Consider the following 18,613-nt stretch of genomic DNA (forward strand, 5'->3'; position numbering starts at 1 on the left):
GATACAAACTGAATAAATTGTAATTAATAAAGAATTAAAAAAAATAAAAAAAGAAGTCCCCACATGTACCCCATTTTTAAATTTGATTACTTGGTTTGTTGGTGTTTAACCTCTTCAGTTCTTTATATATTTTGGATATTAGCCCTCTGTCAAGATGTAGGGTTGGTGAAGATCTTTTCTCAGTCTGTAGGCTGTTGTTTTGTTCTGATTACAGTGTCCTATGCTAGAGGAATGGATATAGAAAGTGTAGTACATTTACACAATGGAATACTACTCAGTAATTAAAAACAAGAAAATTATGAAATTTGCAGGTAAATAGTGGGAACTAGAAAAGATTACCCTGAGTGCGGTAACTCAAAAGCAGAAAGACACGTGATATATACTCACTTATAAGGGGTATTAGCCATATAATATACGATAAACTAAAATCTATAGCCCTAAAGAACCTAAACAACAAGGAGGACCCTAGGGAAGATGCTTAATCCTTGTTCAGAAGGGCGAATAGGATAGACTTTGGAAATAGGAAAAGACAAGGAACAGGAGAGGAGCCTTCCACAGAGGAACTCTGAAATATTCTACCCAGCAGGGTATCAAAGGAGATACTGAGACTCATAGTCAAATTTTGGGCAGAGTGCTAGAATCCTTATGGAAGAAGAGGGAGATAGAAAGACCAGGAGGGTTCAGGAACTCCATAAGAACAACAAAGCCAAAATACCTGGGTCCAGGGAGACTTGTAGGGACCAATACTCTAACAAAAGACCATGCATGGAGAAGACCTAGATCCCCTGGTAAAAGGAAATCCATTGACTGCTCAGTTCCCAAGTAGGTTCCCTAGTAAGGGGCTGTCTCTGACATGAACTCAGTGGCAGGCTCTTTGATCACCTTCCCCTGGAGGGTGCCGCTTTGTCAGACCACAAAGGAAGATGGTGCAGCCAATGCTGATGAGACCTGATAAGCTAGGGTCAGATAGAAGGGGAGGACCTCCCCTAACATGGGACTAGGGAAAGGACATAGGGGGAGAAGAGGGAGGGTGGGTGGACCGGGAGGGGACAAGGAAGGGGGCTGCACCAGGGATCCAAAGTGAATAAATTGTAATAAGTAAATATATAAATAAAATTAAATTAAAAAAGAAGCCTCTATGTATGAAATGAGCATCATAATAGCACACACCCAGTGATAATGTGTTAAGAATTAAATTAGTTAATATGTGAGACTTCATGAAAAGTTCTATCAAATAACATACACTATGAATTTTATTTCAATAAATACAGTCGGATTTCACTTCTGAAGACTTGGCAAAGTAATATACAGTAGATCCTGAAAATCTACATTTTATCATATTTATTTGTTTATTTGGTGGGGAGCACCACCGAGTGCATGTTGAGATCAAACAAGTGGAGGGAGTCAGTCTGCAAATTCAGCAATAATTAATAATTATACAATTACTTCTAATAGATTATAAACTAAATACTTCATGAGAGTAAGAAATTAGATGCCATGACATATTGATATTTGTAAATTCCTCAGCTAATTTGCATATAATGGCAAGGGGTGTAGCTACAAATATAGTTTGGTTGTTTTTCTCTCATATAGGTTCTTCCACCTAAAAGGAGGTCACATGTCAGAACCCATGTGTCACTTCCTAGTAAAGACAGATGACAACAAATGTTCTAGAGCAATGTCTCTGGGTCACAGCCTCAGAAAGAAGGTATCAGCCCTATTCAGCAATGGTATGTGCAGTTGAGATCTATTTTTAGATATGCAGCTATGTCAGGCAGGAGAGGATAAGCCAATAGGAATCTCTACCAGTGAACAAAGACTAAATGGCCTACTAAGACAGGAAGAACAATTACAGCTCATAGCTGCTGTCCTTAGGCTGTAACATAACAGTACTCTTCATTTAGTTCTCACTTTATGAATGCTAGGGATGGACACAGGGTTGAAAACCATTCATTGACATAGTTGCTTCCTTGTTGTCAGTGTCCAGGAAGCATCTTCAAAGTACCATAGCAACTCCAAGGTGGCTGTTAGAAACAATGAGGTCAAGGACCACTTTCAGATATTCTAATAGATGCATTCCAAGAACCCACATTTTCTCTAGGATTCCAGGTGATTCCAGTGTAGGTGGTCTGATTCTCAATCTTTGAAAACACAGTAATAGAGAAAAGAGCTGTTAATCACTATAGCTGAAATAATAGAAGAGGCTAACACTTTTATTTTAAAAATGCCAGTTATACAAAGAAACATGGAAATAGAGATCAAAAATTAGAAGAAAGGAGAAATTAAAGATGAAGGGAACTATCAAGCATAGTGAAAAATATTAGATCCTTCCCAGTCAATCTCTTTACCTCAGGTGAGAGTGACAGAGGAGAATGAGGTCAGAGCCACAGAAGGTCAGTATCATCTCTGGTCTGCAAAAGCCTTCTTGTAGGTAGGTAAAGAAGACAACCAGTTGTTTTTATGTTTTAGGGTTTATCTAACTTTAGGATGGTGATACTCAATCTGGTCTGAGATTGCCCTTGGGAACGGAATGAAGAACTAAGAGCCTTGGGAAATGGACTTTGTTGTATCAAGAGTCAGGATGTTCTTGGTTCCTGCAGGAAGATGTACCTGGTGTGTTGGAAGAATTACACAGGCTGTCAGAGAGCTGAGATCACTAAGCAGAAGATGTGCATGCTCTTTTTGCTTGGACTGTTGCTTTCTAGAGGACCCTGTATGAGTTAGGATTCTCTACAGAAAGAAAAATGATAAAATAAATATGTAGCAAAGGGGGGTTATTAGATTGGCTTATACAATATGATCTTGGTAGTTCAATAATGCCTGTCCTGACACTAGAGGCCAAAATGCCGCTAGTTTCTCAGTCCACAGAGGCAGATGTTTATGCAGCCCTAACCTGGTACTAAAGGCCAGAGTGATTCCAATGGGGCTATTGGTCTTCACATGGTGTTGGAAGCCTGAAAAGCAGCAACAGCAGCGGCAGCAGTAGAGTAGATGAACCCATCAAGATGAACTGAAGAAATACAGTTTTCTCCTCAGACTTCATTTCATCTGCCATGAGAGGGTGACGCTTCAAATAACACAATTAGGAAAATTCCTTATAGTTTTGTCTAGCAGTTTATCTCTTGGTTGATTACAGATTCAATCAAGACTATTCCAGACCTTATGCACAGGAGCAGAAGAAGGAGAAGAATTTATAGTTCCATCATCCAAGGCTCTCACTTCTGATGCATACACCAGCTGTAAGCCTCTTGTCACTCTTAGGGTGACTGCATGTGTTCTAAGAGCAGCCTCAGTGGCGGGATTGAATTCACTTGACAAGTCTGGTTAGAAGCCTCTGATCTCCCAAAGTGTGCCATCATCAGTTGCTGGTGCCAGTGCCTTCATTTGTTTATCACACATCTCCACCTTCCCTGAGCAAGTAATCTTGACCTGTTAACAGTTTAGCTGACTATCCAAAGAGGCCTCTGTTATTTATGTATAATTGAAAAGCACAGTTCTTCCAGGAAACACCCCTATAGAAAACTGCAAACAAGAGGCCTCTGGCCAAAAGGGCATTGTATTCTTAGCCTATTTACTTTAAGTTTGGCAATGAGACTATGGCTTCTTTTCAGGATATGTTAGTCAGCTTCCCATTGCTATAACAAAATAATTACAATGGTCAACTTGTGAAGAGAAAAGGCTGATTAAAACTCACAACTTTGGGTTTTCAAATCATTACTGATTAGCCTCATTTTTCCAGGGAAAAAACTGGAAGACAAAATGTCTGGGGCCCATCAGCTCTTCTGAGGACATGGTTCTAGGACTGGAATGACCTCCACTGAGCCCAGTGCAGTGTTTCTACCACATTCTGATAGACCCAGGGGATGGGGAGAAGCTTTCAGTCTACAGGCCATTGGAGGACAGGGGTCATAGAAGAAAGAACTCATACTGTTGACTACTATATTTACAGAAGGAAATGGCTAATAATGTTATCCTCTTGGTCACTGAATGTTTTCTGTTTTAAGCTTCATATGAGAACATTATTTCAAGTCTTAAGGTACAGAAAGGATTTCTTTTAGCTTTTAAGCTGGAGTGACTTTTCTGTGTCCTCTAAATGTCAGAGATCTGGTCCAACATTTATCCTGTTTCTTCATGGACAGTTTCTCCAACCTGATTTTGTTATTCTTTTACATTTAACAGTGAACAGTTTCTGTTGCTTGAAAGATTTTGTGCAATTGGATATTAGACTGGTAAATAGGAACAAAGAAATAGGTGCTGGGTAATGTTTTAAAACTCAGGAAGTTCTTAGTTCCTCTTCCTGTAGCCAGTGTAGCTTTAATATCCATAATTCTTTTCTCTCATTGGCAGCACTTCTCAGTTAATTTTGGTCATTTGCATGATGTTTTTATTGCTAAGTCTTTAAATGACTTCTCCATTATTATACTATTGGGTTTCCTGATGACCATAAGCAGTCCTTAAGTAACAGCTATGGCTAAGTACATGAAATATATTCAACACTGAAAGTGGATCTGTTTCATAAATTAAAAAGCACTGTGTAAATTTCCCAACAAGGAAAATTTGAAGCAGCATTCAATGGTGAAGCTCATGCTCAAATGTCCACCATGGTATTATAAGAAGCAGAAATTGATCCTGTCTGTTCACAGTGTTACAGAGTATGTGTCCTCCTGAGATTCAGCTTAGAACTAGACTCCCTCTGAGCAGCAGGCCCTCCAAACTATGGTGTAATTAGCATGCATGGTGCCATATCTCCCACATTCCTTGAAGCATATCTTTATTATTTCTATCTTTTCATATGTTTATGCTTTGGATACTCAACTCAGTATTGAACCTCCAAGCTATACTGCTGTTCTCACCCCCAGGGCTATACTGGGAATGTCAAGAAGGGTGCAGGCACAGATTTAGAGTTATGAGGGGAGCTAAATGCTAATTGTGAGATTTAAAAATCTATACACTGACATGAACTGATTGGCCTGCTCTTTGATCACCTCCCCCTGATGGGGAAGCAACCTTACAGAGGAAGACAATGCAGCCACCCGTGATGAGACCTAATAGACTAGTATCAGAAGGAAGGAAAAGAAGACCTCCCCTATCAGTGGACTTGGGGAGGGGCATGTATGGAGAAGGGGGAGAAAGGGAAGAATTGGGAGGGGAAGGAGGGAGGGAAATACAGGGTGGGTACAAAATGATTAAAGTAAAATTAATAAAAATACAAAAAAAAAGAATCTATACACTGACTCCTGCATATAAGACATCAAGACAATCATACTCACTTTAGATTCATTCCCACCACAATGCTTCTGTCCATTTTTCTATGGTTCTAGACTAGATAAACTGCAGAATTTCACAAATAAATGCATTGCTTTAGGCCAAAGCTCCAGGTAAGTCCTTTCTTCCTTTATTTGGGTTCTGAAAGTACAGCAATGCCAGCTTGTCTCTCTTTTATGTTGTTTTCCTTTATGCTGTTAACTGTAGAATTTAAGCCTTATTTTGGTTTTCACCAATTGAGTTTACAATGATTTATTCAGTGTTATACATTACAAGTTAAGTGAATGTTTCTAGGTCCTTCATTTGCCTGCAAATTTCATGATTGCTGAGTAGTATTCCATTGTGTAAAAGTACCATAATTTTTGTATCCATTCCTCAACTGAGGGGCATCTGGGTTGTTTCCAGGTTCAGGCCATTATGAATAAAGCTGCTACAAACATGGTTGAGCAAATATCCTTGCTGTGTACTTGAGCATCTTTTGGATATATGCCTAGGAGTGGATTAGCTGGATCTTGAGGAATCACTATTCCTAATTGTCTGAGAAAGTGCCAGATTGATTTCCAAAGTGGTTGTAAAAGTTTGTATTTCCACCAGCAATGGAGGAGGGCTCCCCTTTCTCCACAACCTCTCCAGCATGTGTTGTCACTTGAGTTTTTTATCTTAGCCATTCTGATGGCTCAGGGTCCTTTTTGCATCTCCCTGATGGCTAAGGATGTTGAGCATTTCTTTAAGTGTTTTTTTTTTCCATTCTACAGTCCTCTACAGAGAGTTCTCTGTCTAACTCTGTACCCCATTTTTTAATTGGATTACTTGATTTTTTTTTTGCTGTTTAACTTCTTTAGTTCTTTTTATATACGGGATATTAGCCCTCTGTCAGATGTAGGGTTGGTGAAGACAAATGATTATCTTGAGTGAGGTATCCCAAAAGCAGAAAGACACACATGGTATATACTCACTTATATAGACCTATAAGACAGGATAAATATACTGAAACCTATACACCTAAAGAAGATAAACAAGAAAGAGGACCCAGGGTAAGATGATCAATCCTCACTTAGAAAAACCAAATGGGATGGACTTTGGATGTAGGAGAAAACAAGTAACAGGACAGGAGCTTACACGGACCAGCCCAGCCGGGCTCCCTGTGTCCACGGGAGAATCAGGGTTTGGATATCAGGAAGGCACAGTTTCAGGCAAGTTGACAGACAGAGGCTACACTGAAGTCGCTTTGACTTGCTGTAATTTTACTGAAGTCAGGCTTATAATTTTATAGTGATTTTCATAAGGAAGCACCTTAAAGTTGGCATGCTTTCCAAAGCATTCAAACTTTTACCAAGGATACAAAGTTTATGTTTTAACTCAAAAGTGTAGCCAAGCATAAAGCAGTGCCCACAAGAAATCTCAACTTTCTGATCAACGCAAACAAGAAACAAAAACCTCAAACTGTGGTTTCATTATCACTGACTAGTGAAGGGGAAAGTCAGGAGCTGTAATAATCCTCCAAGCCAAGTCAAATACCTGCCAAAGTCTTTTTCTACATTAAAGTCTAAATACACCTTGGTCAACCATCTTCCCATATGTCTTGCTAAAGATTTATAACCTTCCTTAGAAACAAGACGCTAAAGGGAGGCATGCTCAAGCCTGCTGTACTTGCTTATGCTATTTTTTTCTTAAGAAGGAGCCCATTATTTTTTCACTATTCTTGTAATGCTTTATAATACTAAATCTGATTCATTACTTATTTTTCTTTTACTCTATTCTTGCTAAGGCTTTAATAATCTATCAAAAATATATTTCCTTGAACAGTTAGTTGTGCTGTACCAGGAATCATAAAGAAAGATCAAAAGGCTCATTCAATCCTTCATCTGAAAAAGAAGGATTTTCAGAGTACATCTCTTTGGCGTAGATGGCCAGGGGGAACATCCAGGGACTTGCAGGGAGCAGATTCTGTAGGAAACATGTCTCCTCGTCTTAGCAGCATAATTTTATGCTTATATAGCACATTTTTATGCTCATGTAGACTCTGGAGTTAGTGTGGCAAGGAGCCTACCATAGAGGGCTTCTGAAAGACTCTACCTAGCAGCATATCAAAGCATATATTAATACTCATAACAAACCTTCGGCAGAGTGCAGGGAATCATATGAAAGAAAGGCGAGGACAGGAGCTACGCGAGGACCAAATATATCAGGGCACAGGGAGACATAAGAAACATAAGATTGTTTCTCCAACCAAGGACCATGTATGGATATAATCTAGAATCCCTGCTCGGATATAGTCCATGGTAGCTCAATATACAAGTGGGTTCTCCAGCAAGGGGAACAGGGACTATTTCTGACATGAACTCAATGGCTAGCTCTTTGATACCCCCCCCCCCGAGTGAGGCCACAGAAGAGGACATTGCAGCTAGTCCTGAAGAGACTTGATAAGCTAGGGTCAGATGGAAGGGGAAGAGGTCCTTCCCTATCAGTGTACTTGGAAAGGGGCAGGGAGGAGATGAGGAAGGGAGGGTGCGATTGGGAGTAAATGAGGGAGAGGGCTACAAAGTAAATAACCTGTGATTAATATAAAATTTATAAAAAACAAGTTAAGTGAAAAGTAAAATCTTAAAAGGTTTTTTTTAAAAAATCTTGAGTGTGCATGCTTGTGTGTGTGTGTGTGTGTGTGTGTGTGCATGTGGACACGCACTTGTGGCATAGCACCATAGCACACAGATGGAGACCAGAGGACAAGAGTCAAGTTTTGATTCTTTTTGTCCATTTTGTGGATCCCAGGCTTGGTGGAAAACACCTTAATCTACTGAGCCATTTTGCTTTCCCCAAATATTGGAAACTTTGAAATACATATTTCAGAGTAGCAAGTAAGTACAAGATGGAGATGAAAGAAGCAAAATGATCCCAAGATCCAGTGACATCTATTGCCTTCAGTACTTTTCATTGGAGAGTTGAGCCCATTGATGTTGAGATATATGAATGTCCAGTGACTGTTAGTTCTTTTCATTTTGATTTTGGTTGTGGCATTATGTTTGTGTGTTTGTCTACTTTTGGTTTTGCTGTAGTGAACTTATTTATATCCCTTTTTTGGTGTAATTAACTTCCTTGGGTGGGAGTTTTCTTTCTAGTATCTTCTGTAGGAGTAGGTTTGTGCAGAGATATGTTTAAATTTGATTCTGTCATGGCATATATTGCTTTATCCACCAATGGTATTAAAAGTTTTGCTGGGTATAGTAGTCTACACTGGCATCTGTGGTCTCTTAGGGTTTGCAAGACATCTGCCCAGGTGCTTCTTGTTTTTATGGTCTCTGCTGAAAAGTCAGGTGTAATTCTGATATGTTATTTGGCCTTGTTCCCTTGCAGCTTTTAATATTTTTTTCCTTGGTTCTGTACATTTAGTGTTTTGATTATTATGTTGTTGGAGCATTTTCTTTTCTAATCTAATCTATTTGGTGTTCTGTAGGCCTCTTATATGAGCCTCTTTCTTTAGATTGAGGAAATTTTCTTCTTTGATTTTGTTGAGAATACTTTCTGGGCCTTGGAGCCAGGAATCTCCTCTTTCTTCTATTCCTATTATTCTTAGGTTTAATCTTTTCACAGTGTCCTTGATTTCTTGTATGTTTTGTCTGAAGAATTTTTTTTAGATTTAACAATTTCTTTGATGGATGTTTTGGTTTCTTCCATTGTGTCTTCTACAACTGAGATTCTTCCCCATCTTTTGTATTCTGTTGGTGATGCTTACCTCTGTAGTTCCTGTTTTCTTCCCTAATTTATCCACCTCTAGGACTTCTTCAGTTTGTGCTTTCTTTATTTCCATCTTCAGATTTTGAACCATTTATTGATTTCTTTCACATGTTTGTTTGTGTTTTCCTGTAATTTCTTTGAGTAACTTATTCATTTCCTCTCTAAAGGCCTCAATCTGTTTGACTGTATCTTCCAATATTTTTTTAAGGATTTTATTCATTTCCTCAGTTATCATCTTCATAGGCGTAGATTTAAGGTCACTTTCTTGTGTTTCAGTTGTGTTAGGGTATCCAGGGATGATGGTTATGGGATAACTGCGTTCTGAATATACCATATTGCTCTGGCTTTTGTTGATTGTGTTTTTATACTGGCCTTTAGCCATCTGGTGGTCTTTGCTGTTGGCTGGTAGTATCTGGGGCCCACTGGAGTTCTTGGGCGTGTGGGAAGAACCTTGGGTAGGAAGCTCATATTCCTGTAGGAGCCCTCCTCAGATTGGTTGCTATTGTCTCAGATTGGTAGGTAGTTCTCAGGGAATTAATTGCCCATGTCTCATCTCAGACATATTATTCTGGGGACCAATAGGACTCCTCAGGAACCCAGGGCCCTCCTTTCAACAGGGGGAGGCCTGGAGTCAGCTGCCTCACTACTGGATTTCTTCCTCAGTGGTTAATGAGCCTCAGTTGCCCAGACACTGAACTCAGACACTGTGCTCAATGGGTGCAGTCATTTTGGGGAACCTGTGAGCTCAGAGGTCTGGCTGGTCTCCTTAGGGTGGTGGTGGCTGGGGCTGTTTTCATGAATCCTGAGCATTAGGAAACCTGAGGCTGGAGCTGTGTGTCCTACTACCAGAGATATTCACAGGACAGTGAGAGTAGGTGGGTGGCCAGAGGCTGTGGAGGCACTTGGGTGGGAACCTAGGAACTTTTCAGAATTATCCTGGTGACCTGAGGTTGGACCTGCTCTTTACCCTCACTGTGAACTATCCTTTCACCTGGGAAACACAGATGCTGAAATTTTGAGGTCTAAAGCACAACCTGGAAGTCCCCTTGCAATCAGCGCTGTCCTGCTGTTCAGATATTGTGAGTGATTGCCACTGCCATCTGGATTCGAACTTCTCAACTCTTTGAAGTCAGTTCTTATTAGGATCAACAGGACAAAATGTAAAGCCATAGAACACTTTCCAGTACATGGAAATGTGAAAGTAAAACAAATGATAGCACAATAGACTGTTTTAGCTGAGCACAGATACAGTTGGTATTATGTGTGACACTTGGAATCAGTATTGTCTTTCTGCAGATACGTATAGAAAAACCACAATCAAACCCTCAAATAAAAGTCAGGGCTATAACAAAGACAAACACTACCTCAGAGTAAAGGGCTGGAAAACTGTTTTTCAAGCAAATGGTTCCAGAAAACAAGCTGGAGTAGCCATCCTAATATCTAATAAAATAGACTTTCAACCCAAGTTAATCAAAAAGGATAAGGAGGGCCACTATATTCTCATCAAAGGAAAAATCCACCAAGAGGACATCACAATCTTGAATACCTATGCCCCAAATACAAGAGCACCGACATTCGTAAATGAAACATTATTAAAGCTTAAATCATACACTGATCCTAATACCTTAATAGTGGGAGACTTCAACACTCCACTCTCACCAAGGGACAGATCAACTAGACAGACACCAAATAGGGAAATAAAAGCACTCACAGAATCCCTAAATCAAATGGACCTAATAGACATCTACAGATCATTTCACCCAAACTCAAAAGAGTACACCTTCTTTTCAGCACCACATGGAACCTTTTCCAAAATAGACCATATAGTGGGCCACAAAGCAAGCCTCAACAGATACAAAAGGATTGAAATAATCCCTTGTATACTATCTGACCACCATGGACTAAAGCTCGACCTCAACAACAACAGAAACAACAAAAAGCCGACACGCACATGGAAACCGAACAACTTACTACTCAATGACAGCTGGGTTAAGGAAGAAATAAAGAAAGAAATTAAAGACTTCCTAGAATTCAATGAAAAGGAAGGCACAACATACCCAAATTTATGGGACACATTGAAAGCAGTGCTCAGAGGAAAATTTATAGCACTAAGTGCCTACAAGAAGAAATTCGTAATATCACATACAAACAACTTAATGGCCCAACTGAAAACCCTAGAAAAAAAAAAAGAAGCAGATACACCCAAGAGGAGCAGACGGCTGGAAATAATCAAACTAAGGGCTGAAATCAATCAACTAGAAACAAATAAAACTATTCAAAGAATCAATGAAACAAAAAGCTGGTTCTTTGAGAAAATCAACAAGATAGACAAACCCTTAGCCAAACTAACTAAAAAGCAGAGAGCAACTATCCAGATCATCAAAATCAGAAATGAAAATGGGGACATAACCACAGACATTGAGGAAATCCAAACAATTAATTAGGTCATACTACAAAAGCCTATATGCCACAAAATTTGAGAATCTAAATGAAATGGATAATTTTCTTGAAAGATTCCATCTACCAAAACTAAGTCAAGATCAGGTAGAAAGACTGAATACCCTATATCTCCCGAGGAAATCGAAGCAGTCATTAACAGTCTCCCCTCCAAAAAAGCCCTGGACCAGATGGCTTCAGTGCAGAATTCTACAAGACCTTCAAAGAAGTGCTAACTCCAATTCTCCTCAAGCTATTCCACAAAATAGAAACAGAAGGAACACTACCAAACTCATTCTATGAAGCCACAGTCACCTTAATACCTAAACCACACAAAGACCCAACAAAAAAGAGAACTTTAGGCCTATCTCTCTTATGAACAATGACGCAAAAATACTCAATAAAATACTTGCAAACAGAATCCAAGAACACATCAAAGATATCATCCACCATGACCAAGTAGGCTTCATCCCAGGCATGCAAGGGTGGTTCAACATACAGAAATCCATCAATGTAATCCACTACATAAACAAACTGAAGGAGAAAAATCACATGATCATCTCCTTAGATGCCGAAAAAGCATTTGACAAAATCCAACACCCATTCATGTTTTAAGTCTTGGAGAGATCAGGGATACAAGGCACATACCTAAACATAGTAAAGGCAATATATAGCAAGCCTATAGCTAACATCAAACTCAATGGAGAGAAACTTAAATCAATCCCACTCAAATCAGGGACAAGACAAGGCTGTCCATTGTCCCCATATCTCTTCAACATAGTACTTGAAGTCCTAGCCAGAACAATAAGACAACTAAAGGAGATCAAGGGGATACAAATTGGAAAGGAAGAGGTCAAAGTGTCACTATTTGCAGATGATATGATAGTATACATGAGCGACCCCAAAAATTCAACCAGAGAACTCCTTCAGCTGATAAACACCGTCAGCAAAGTGGCAGGATACAAAATCAACTCAAAAAAAATCAGAAGCCCTCCTGTATACCAAAGACAAAAAGGCTGAGAAAGAAATTAGGGAAACAACACCCTTCACAATAGTCACTAATAACATAAAGTACCTTGGTGTGATTCTAACCAAGCAAGTGAAAGATCTGTTTGAGAAAAACTTCAAGTCTCTGAAGAAAGAAATCGAAGAAGATATCAGAAGATGGAAAGATCTCCCGTGCTCATGGATTAGTAGGATTAACATTGTGAAAATGGCCATCCTGCCAAAAGCAATCTACAGATTCAATGCAATTCCCATCAAAATACCAACTCAATTCTTTACAGACCTTGAAAAAAAGATTCTCAGCTTCATATGGAGAAACAAAAAACCCAGAATCTCCAAAACTATCCTGTACGACAACAGATCATCTGGAGGTATCTCCATTCCTCATCTCAAGCTGTACTACAGGGCAACAGTAATAAAAACTGCATGGTATTGGCATAGAAACAGAAATGAGGATCAATTGAACCGCATAGAAGACCCAGAAATAAACCCACACACCTATGAATACTCGATATTCGACAAAGAAGCCAATTCCATTCAATGGAAAAAAGACAGCATCTTCAACAAATGGTGCTGGACCAACTGGATGTCTACATGCAGAAAAATGAAAATAGATCCATATTTATCACCCTGCACAAAACTAAAGTCAAAGTGGATCAAGGACCTCAACATAAAACCAGATACCCTAAATCAATTGGAAAAAAAGTGGAGAACAGCCTAGAACTCATTGGCACAGGAGACAACTTCCTGAAGAGAACACCAACAGCACAGGCTCTAAGAGCAACAATCAATAAATGGGACCTCATGAAACTGAAAAGCTTCTGTAAAGCAAAGGACACCATCATCAAAACAAAATGACTCCCTACAGATTGGGAAAGAATCTTCACTAACCCTTTATCTGACAGAGGACTAATATCCAGTATATACAAAGAACTAAAGAAGCTGAAAAGCAGCAAGCCAAGTAATCCAATTAAAAAATGGGGAACAGAGCTTAACAGAATTCTCGACAGAGGAATATCGAATGGCAGAAAAACACTTAAAGAAATGCTCATCCTCATTAGCCATCAGGGAAATGCAAATCAAAACGACCCTGAGATATCACCTTACACCCATCAGAATGGCCAAGATGAAAAACTCAAGCGATAACACATGCTGGAGAGGTTGTGGAGAAAGGGGAACCCTCCTCCACTGCTGGTGGGAATGTAAACTGGTACAACCACTCTCGAAAGCTATCTGGCGCTTTCTAAGACAAATAGGAATAGTGCTTCCTCCAGACCCAGCTATACCACTGCTAGGTATATACCCAAAGTTTGCTCAAGTACACAAAAAGGACACTTGCTCAACCATGTTTATAGCAGCTCTATTTGTAATAGCCAGAACCTGGAAACAACCCAGATGTCCATCAACGGTGGAATGGGTACAGAAATTGTGGTATTTTTCCACAATGGAATACTACTCAGAAATCAAAAAGGAGGAAATCATGAAATTTGCAGGCAAATGGTGGGATCTAGAAAAGATCATTCTGAGTGAAATATCCCAGAAGGAGAAAGACAAACATGGGATATACTCACTTATATAGACCTATAAGATATGATAAACATAATGAAATCTATACACCTAAAAAAGATAATCAATTGAGCGGACATGGGGTAAGATGATCAATCCTCATTTAGAAAGACAGATGGGATGTGCATTGAACGTATGACAGGAGTCCACTGAGCGCATCTGAAAGACTCTAACTAGCAGTGTTTTCAAAGCAAAGACTCATGACCAAACCTTTGGGAATCATAAGAAAGAAGGGGAGTTAGTCTGATGGGGAAAGGATAGGAGCTCCACAAGGACTAAATATATCTGGGTACAGGGTCTTTTCTGAGACTGACATTCAACCAAGGACCATGTATGGATATAACCTAGAACCTCCACTCAGATGTAGCCTGTGGTAGCTCAGTAACCAATTGGTTTCCCAAAGTGAGGGGAACAGGGACTATTTCTAACAGGAACTCAATGACTGGCTCTTTGGCCTCCCCACCCCCGAAGGGAGGAGCAGTCCTGTTAGGCCACAGAGGAGGGCTTTGCATCCAGTCCTGAAGATACCTGATAAAACAGGATCAGATGAATGGGGAGGAGGTCCCCCCTATCAGTGGACTTGGAAAGAGGCACGGTGGAGATGAGGGAGGGAGGGAGGGACTGGGAGAGAATGAGGGATCAGGACACAGCTGGGATACAGAGTTAATAAAGTGTAACTGATAAAAAAAATTAAAAAAAGTCAGGGCTATAAAAATGGGAGTCAGTGATGATGCCAAGGCATGGTCAGTATGTATGGTGTGGAGGAAATACCAATCAACAAGGAAAACTGCAACAATGGCCATGAAGAAGACTTAAAAACATGAGCCCCTCTCCAAGAGAAATGGTAGATAATAGAGTAGAATACAACTGGGCACATCAACAAATGTATAAATGATGCCATCTCAGATATAAGGGAAAATGATGAAAATGGAAGTTAGGTTAGAATTCCCAAATCATGGTCCTTTCATGAAATCTTTCCTTGCTTCCAAGCATCCTGGTCTGTGAGTATAAGGCAAAGAACCAGTTCTCTGTCTGTTTGTCTCTCTGTGTGCATGTGTGTATATTTGTGTGTATTCATGTGTGTATTCTTTTAGATTTCTTATATCTTCATAAGTGCTAAGTAACACAGCTGAGCTGCACCTGTGCTCAAATCATTCAGAGAATAGCTTTCAGTGTGTTGTCTTCCAGGCAACTGGCTTTGCTTTGACTTTCTTTCACCCAAATTGATGGTCATTGCTCTTTGAGCTCGGTCCAGCCTGAACAATAGACCAGTCTGATTTCCAGATTAATTCAAGAGCAAGACTTTGACATAAAATTAGATGTGGTGAAAACTGCTTTAATTCTCAGAAATCTCAGACAAACCACTGAAGTGTTCTCTTGCCTCGATTAGAAAACTAAGCACAGCAGTGTGGACCAGGCAGCTCCCCACAGGTTGCGATTACCATTTTTAAGTGATTACCCTGTAATCACTTTATTAAAGTGCTTTATTAAAGACCATGTAGATTTCTGTGAGAGAATTTAGATACTTAGGTTAACATGGAGATGTTCTCACAGATGATCTTACCATTGCTTATTAGTTTCTGGATTCCTAAAGAGATTCTTCCATTTAAAAGCAAAAATAACAACAACAAAAACCAAAATAACAAGGAGGAAGAAGAGGAGGAGGAAGAAGAGGAGGGGGATAGAGAGGGAGAAGGAGACAGGGCAGAAGAAGGAAGATCAGTCTCCTGATTGTCAGGACTGAAATTTTTAAGTTTCACAAGTGACCATTTTTCAATGGAAAGTTGAGCACGTGTTTGGGGGAAGAGGTGTTCTAGAGCAGAAGTTTATACTCTTGTGATGAGCAAATTTGACTGTGATTCAGTGTCTTTTAGGAGCACATTTTTCATTGTTTAAATTCTATTGAAAAGAGTGAGAAGGGAAGAGAGAGTGAGAACAGGAAGTAACTTTTTGACTGTAAGACATCTTCTTTAATTTGTTAAACCAATGTTAAACTGGTGTTAGTTACAGACATATGAGGAAGAGTTTGCTTGCTGGATCCAAAGGGACTGAAAGACAATTGCCAACATAAAATTCCAAAGTATAATAAGATATAGCTTATGAGAACTGAACACCCAGAGCAAGTTGCATAAACATATCTATAGGTTAAAGTTCATCCTTCTTGGTGACTTAGTTTGTCAAAACCTCTTCCAAGTAGCATAAGTGATCTGAGTTTCTTCATGAAAGCTAAGGAGAGTAATTCCTATCATTTTCAGGGATTTCTTGAAGCTATTTTGAGGTGTGTATTTCCTCCTCTTCATCAGCTTCCCTTAAGAATGAAACATTTCAGTTTCCAGAAGACAGCACATTCTTCAGGCTTCTCCATTTTCTTCATTATGAAGTACCTAAGGTTATGAAGTACCTAAGGTGACTCTCAGACACATTAATAGTATTTTCAAATGGTACCTATTTAACTCTTGCCACTGTCTGAGAAGTAGATGTTATTATTCTTCCAGAAAAGCAAAATTCAAAATAATTAAATAATTCATTGAAGTCACAAGGCTCAAATGGTCAAATCTCAATTTATATCAGGTCCTGGCAAGACACCCAAAGCTGTGGTGAGGTGAGCACTCAACAGAAATTGAACTGGAAGTATAAAACCCAATGAATATACCAATGGGGAAGTCATGAAAACCTCCAAATAATAGTCAAGCTTACTATTTGGAAAAATTAATATTTAAACAAGAGTAAATAATAACATATTTGTCTTTGAGCAAAAAAGCATATGAAATATACTTTCCCACTTTAAGCATCTCTTCTCTTTTGTTTGCTGACTGCATTGGTAGATCTGAACACAAAGCTGAATTCTGAGAATACTAACTGCCCTTTATCCCTTCTTCCTTTTCCCCACAGACTGACTTTCCAGCTAGACTGCACACTCTACCCTTCCTTGTCTCAGTAATGTCCCTATGAATTTGTGACTAATCCAACAACATGTGTCTTCTCCATTTAATATTCTCCTAGAATAGACAAGGATGAGATGCAGCTTGGACCACTCAGAGAATACATGAGAGGAACCATGGCCTTTTAATCTTGAAACTTCTGGCTGAGAGATAAATCTCATTTTACTTCAAGGCTCTGAATTTTATGGTCTTCTTTCTGGCAGTTGTTTAGCTTCGTCATAAGTAAATTAAGGATGAAGTCACTGGGTAAGAGTCCCAGGAGAAACGGATTTGAACTGGACCATGAAATACTCATTAAAGATAAACTAACTGGAAAGGAAAGAGGCAAAGACAGAGTAGGAGCCTGCTAGGGGACCAGTGTTCTCCTGTCCATTAGAAAATAGAACCTTATGACAAAAAACAATTTCTTAATTTCATTAGAAGTGTCTATAACTTCCATTAAAGTTCCATAATTAATTTCTTTACTCATATTTTGAGGGACTGTCCAGTGGAAAATGTATTTGCAGAAATACAAAGTTGTATAAAAATCAGTTGGATAAAAATCAGCTTTGATACTATGTTTCAACTGAAAAAAGCACAACTGATTACATATCATATTGGCTATGTCATTATGTATGTACATTTTTGTTTTTGAAGGATGCTTCAGTCAAACCATGATGAAGGCACAGAATATGATGCCTTGTCACCAATGGAGAAAACTGTTTTTAGACCTTGGAGAAAACACTGATTCCCAGAAACAAAAAAAATGCTACACGTGAGGCCTACCATTACCCCTGTTTTATGCCAGAAAACATTCTTCTGGGCAGCCATCCAGGAAGAAGAAAGCCAAAAAGAGCTAGTATTGGGAAGAAGACAATGATTTGAGTGTGCAGGTTTGAGGTGTCTAGAATGAGTAGAGGTCCAGAGAGAAGGAGGTACATGCAAAAAAAAAGGGATCTGCACACGTGTGATTGGGGGTTGCACCGGAATTATAGAATGGTAAATCATATGCCTGGAGAGTAAAATTCCACAAAACTTGAGGAAGATGGGTAAAGGGGTGCTGTATAACAGCCATAGTTCACAGGACTAAGATATGGTCAGCTCTCAACAAGAATGGTGTGAACAGAGTCCCAGAAAGGTCCTAGTTTAGTATTTAGCAAAAGCTATCCCACATTCTCAGACTTGGACTCAATACAAGGACCAAAGGTTTAGTTGATTCTCACATAATTTCAGCAATTGGAGAACAAAGCTCAGCATGCTCAAGATAACAAAAATCCAGTACATCAGACAAACCACAGGCCCTCTTCTAATAATTAACTACACTGCAAATGAAGGTGTCACAGAAAACAAAATAAAAGAAAGCTTTTTCTGGAGCCAAATGTGAGTGACCATGGCCCCCAAAACACAGACTCAGTTCACTCCAAAACATGTTTTAACCTGGAAACAGTTTAGTAATGTGTATAAACACTTTACAACAACACAAAAAATGTCATAAAGCAAAGCACTTGTAAAACATGTTATAAACCTCAGGTATGTGGTTGCTGTGAAGTGCTGAGGTCACTGCAATGGGTTTGGATGCTCTCAGAAGACATTCTTAGCTTTTGGGAGGGGAGAAGTTGGGAATTAGTACATTCCATCTGATGGTGAGAAGGATGCTACAGACATTGATTCACCCGATAGTGATA

The sequence above is a fragment of the Meriones unguiculatus genome, chromosome 19 (assembly GCF_030254825.1).
Source record: "Meriones unguiculatus strain TT.TT164.6M chromosome 19, Bangor_MerUng_6.1, whole genome shotgun sequence".
Taxonomy (NCBI): Eukaryota; Metazoa; Chordata; class Mammalia; order Rodentia; family Muridae; genus Meriones; species Meriones unguiculatus.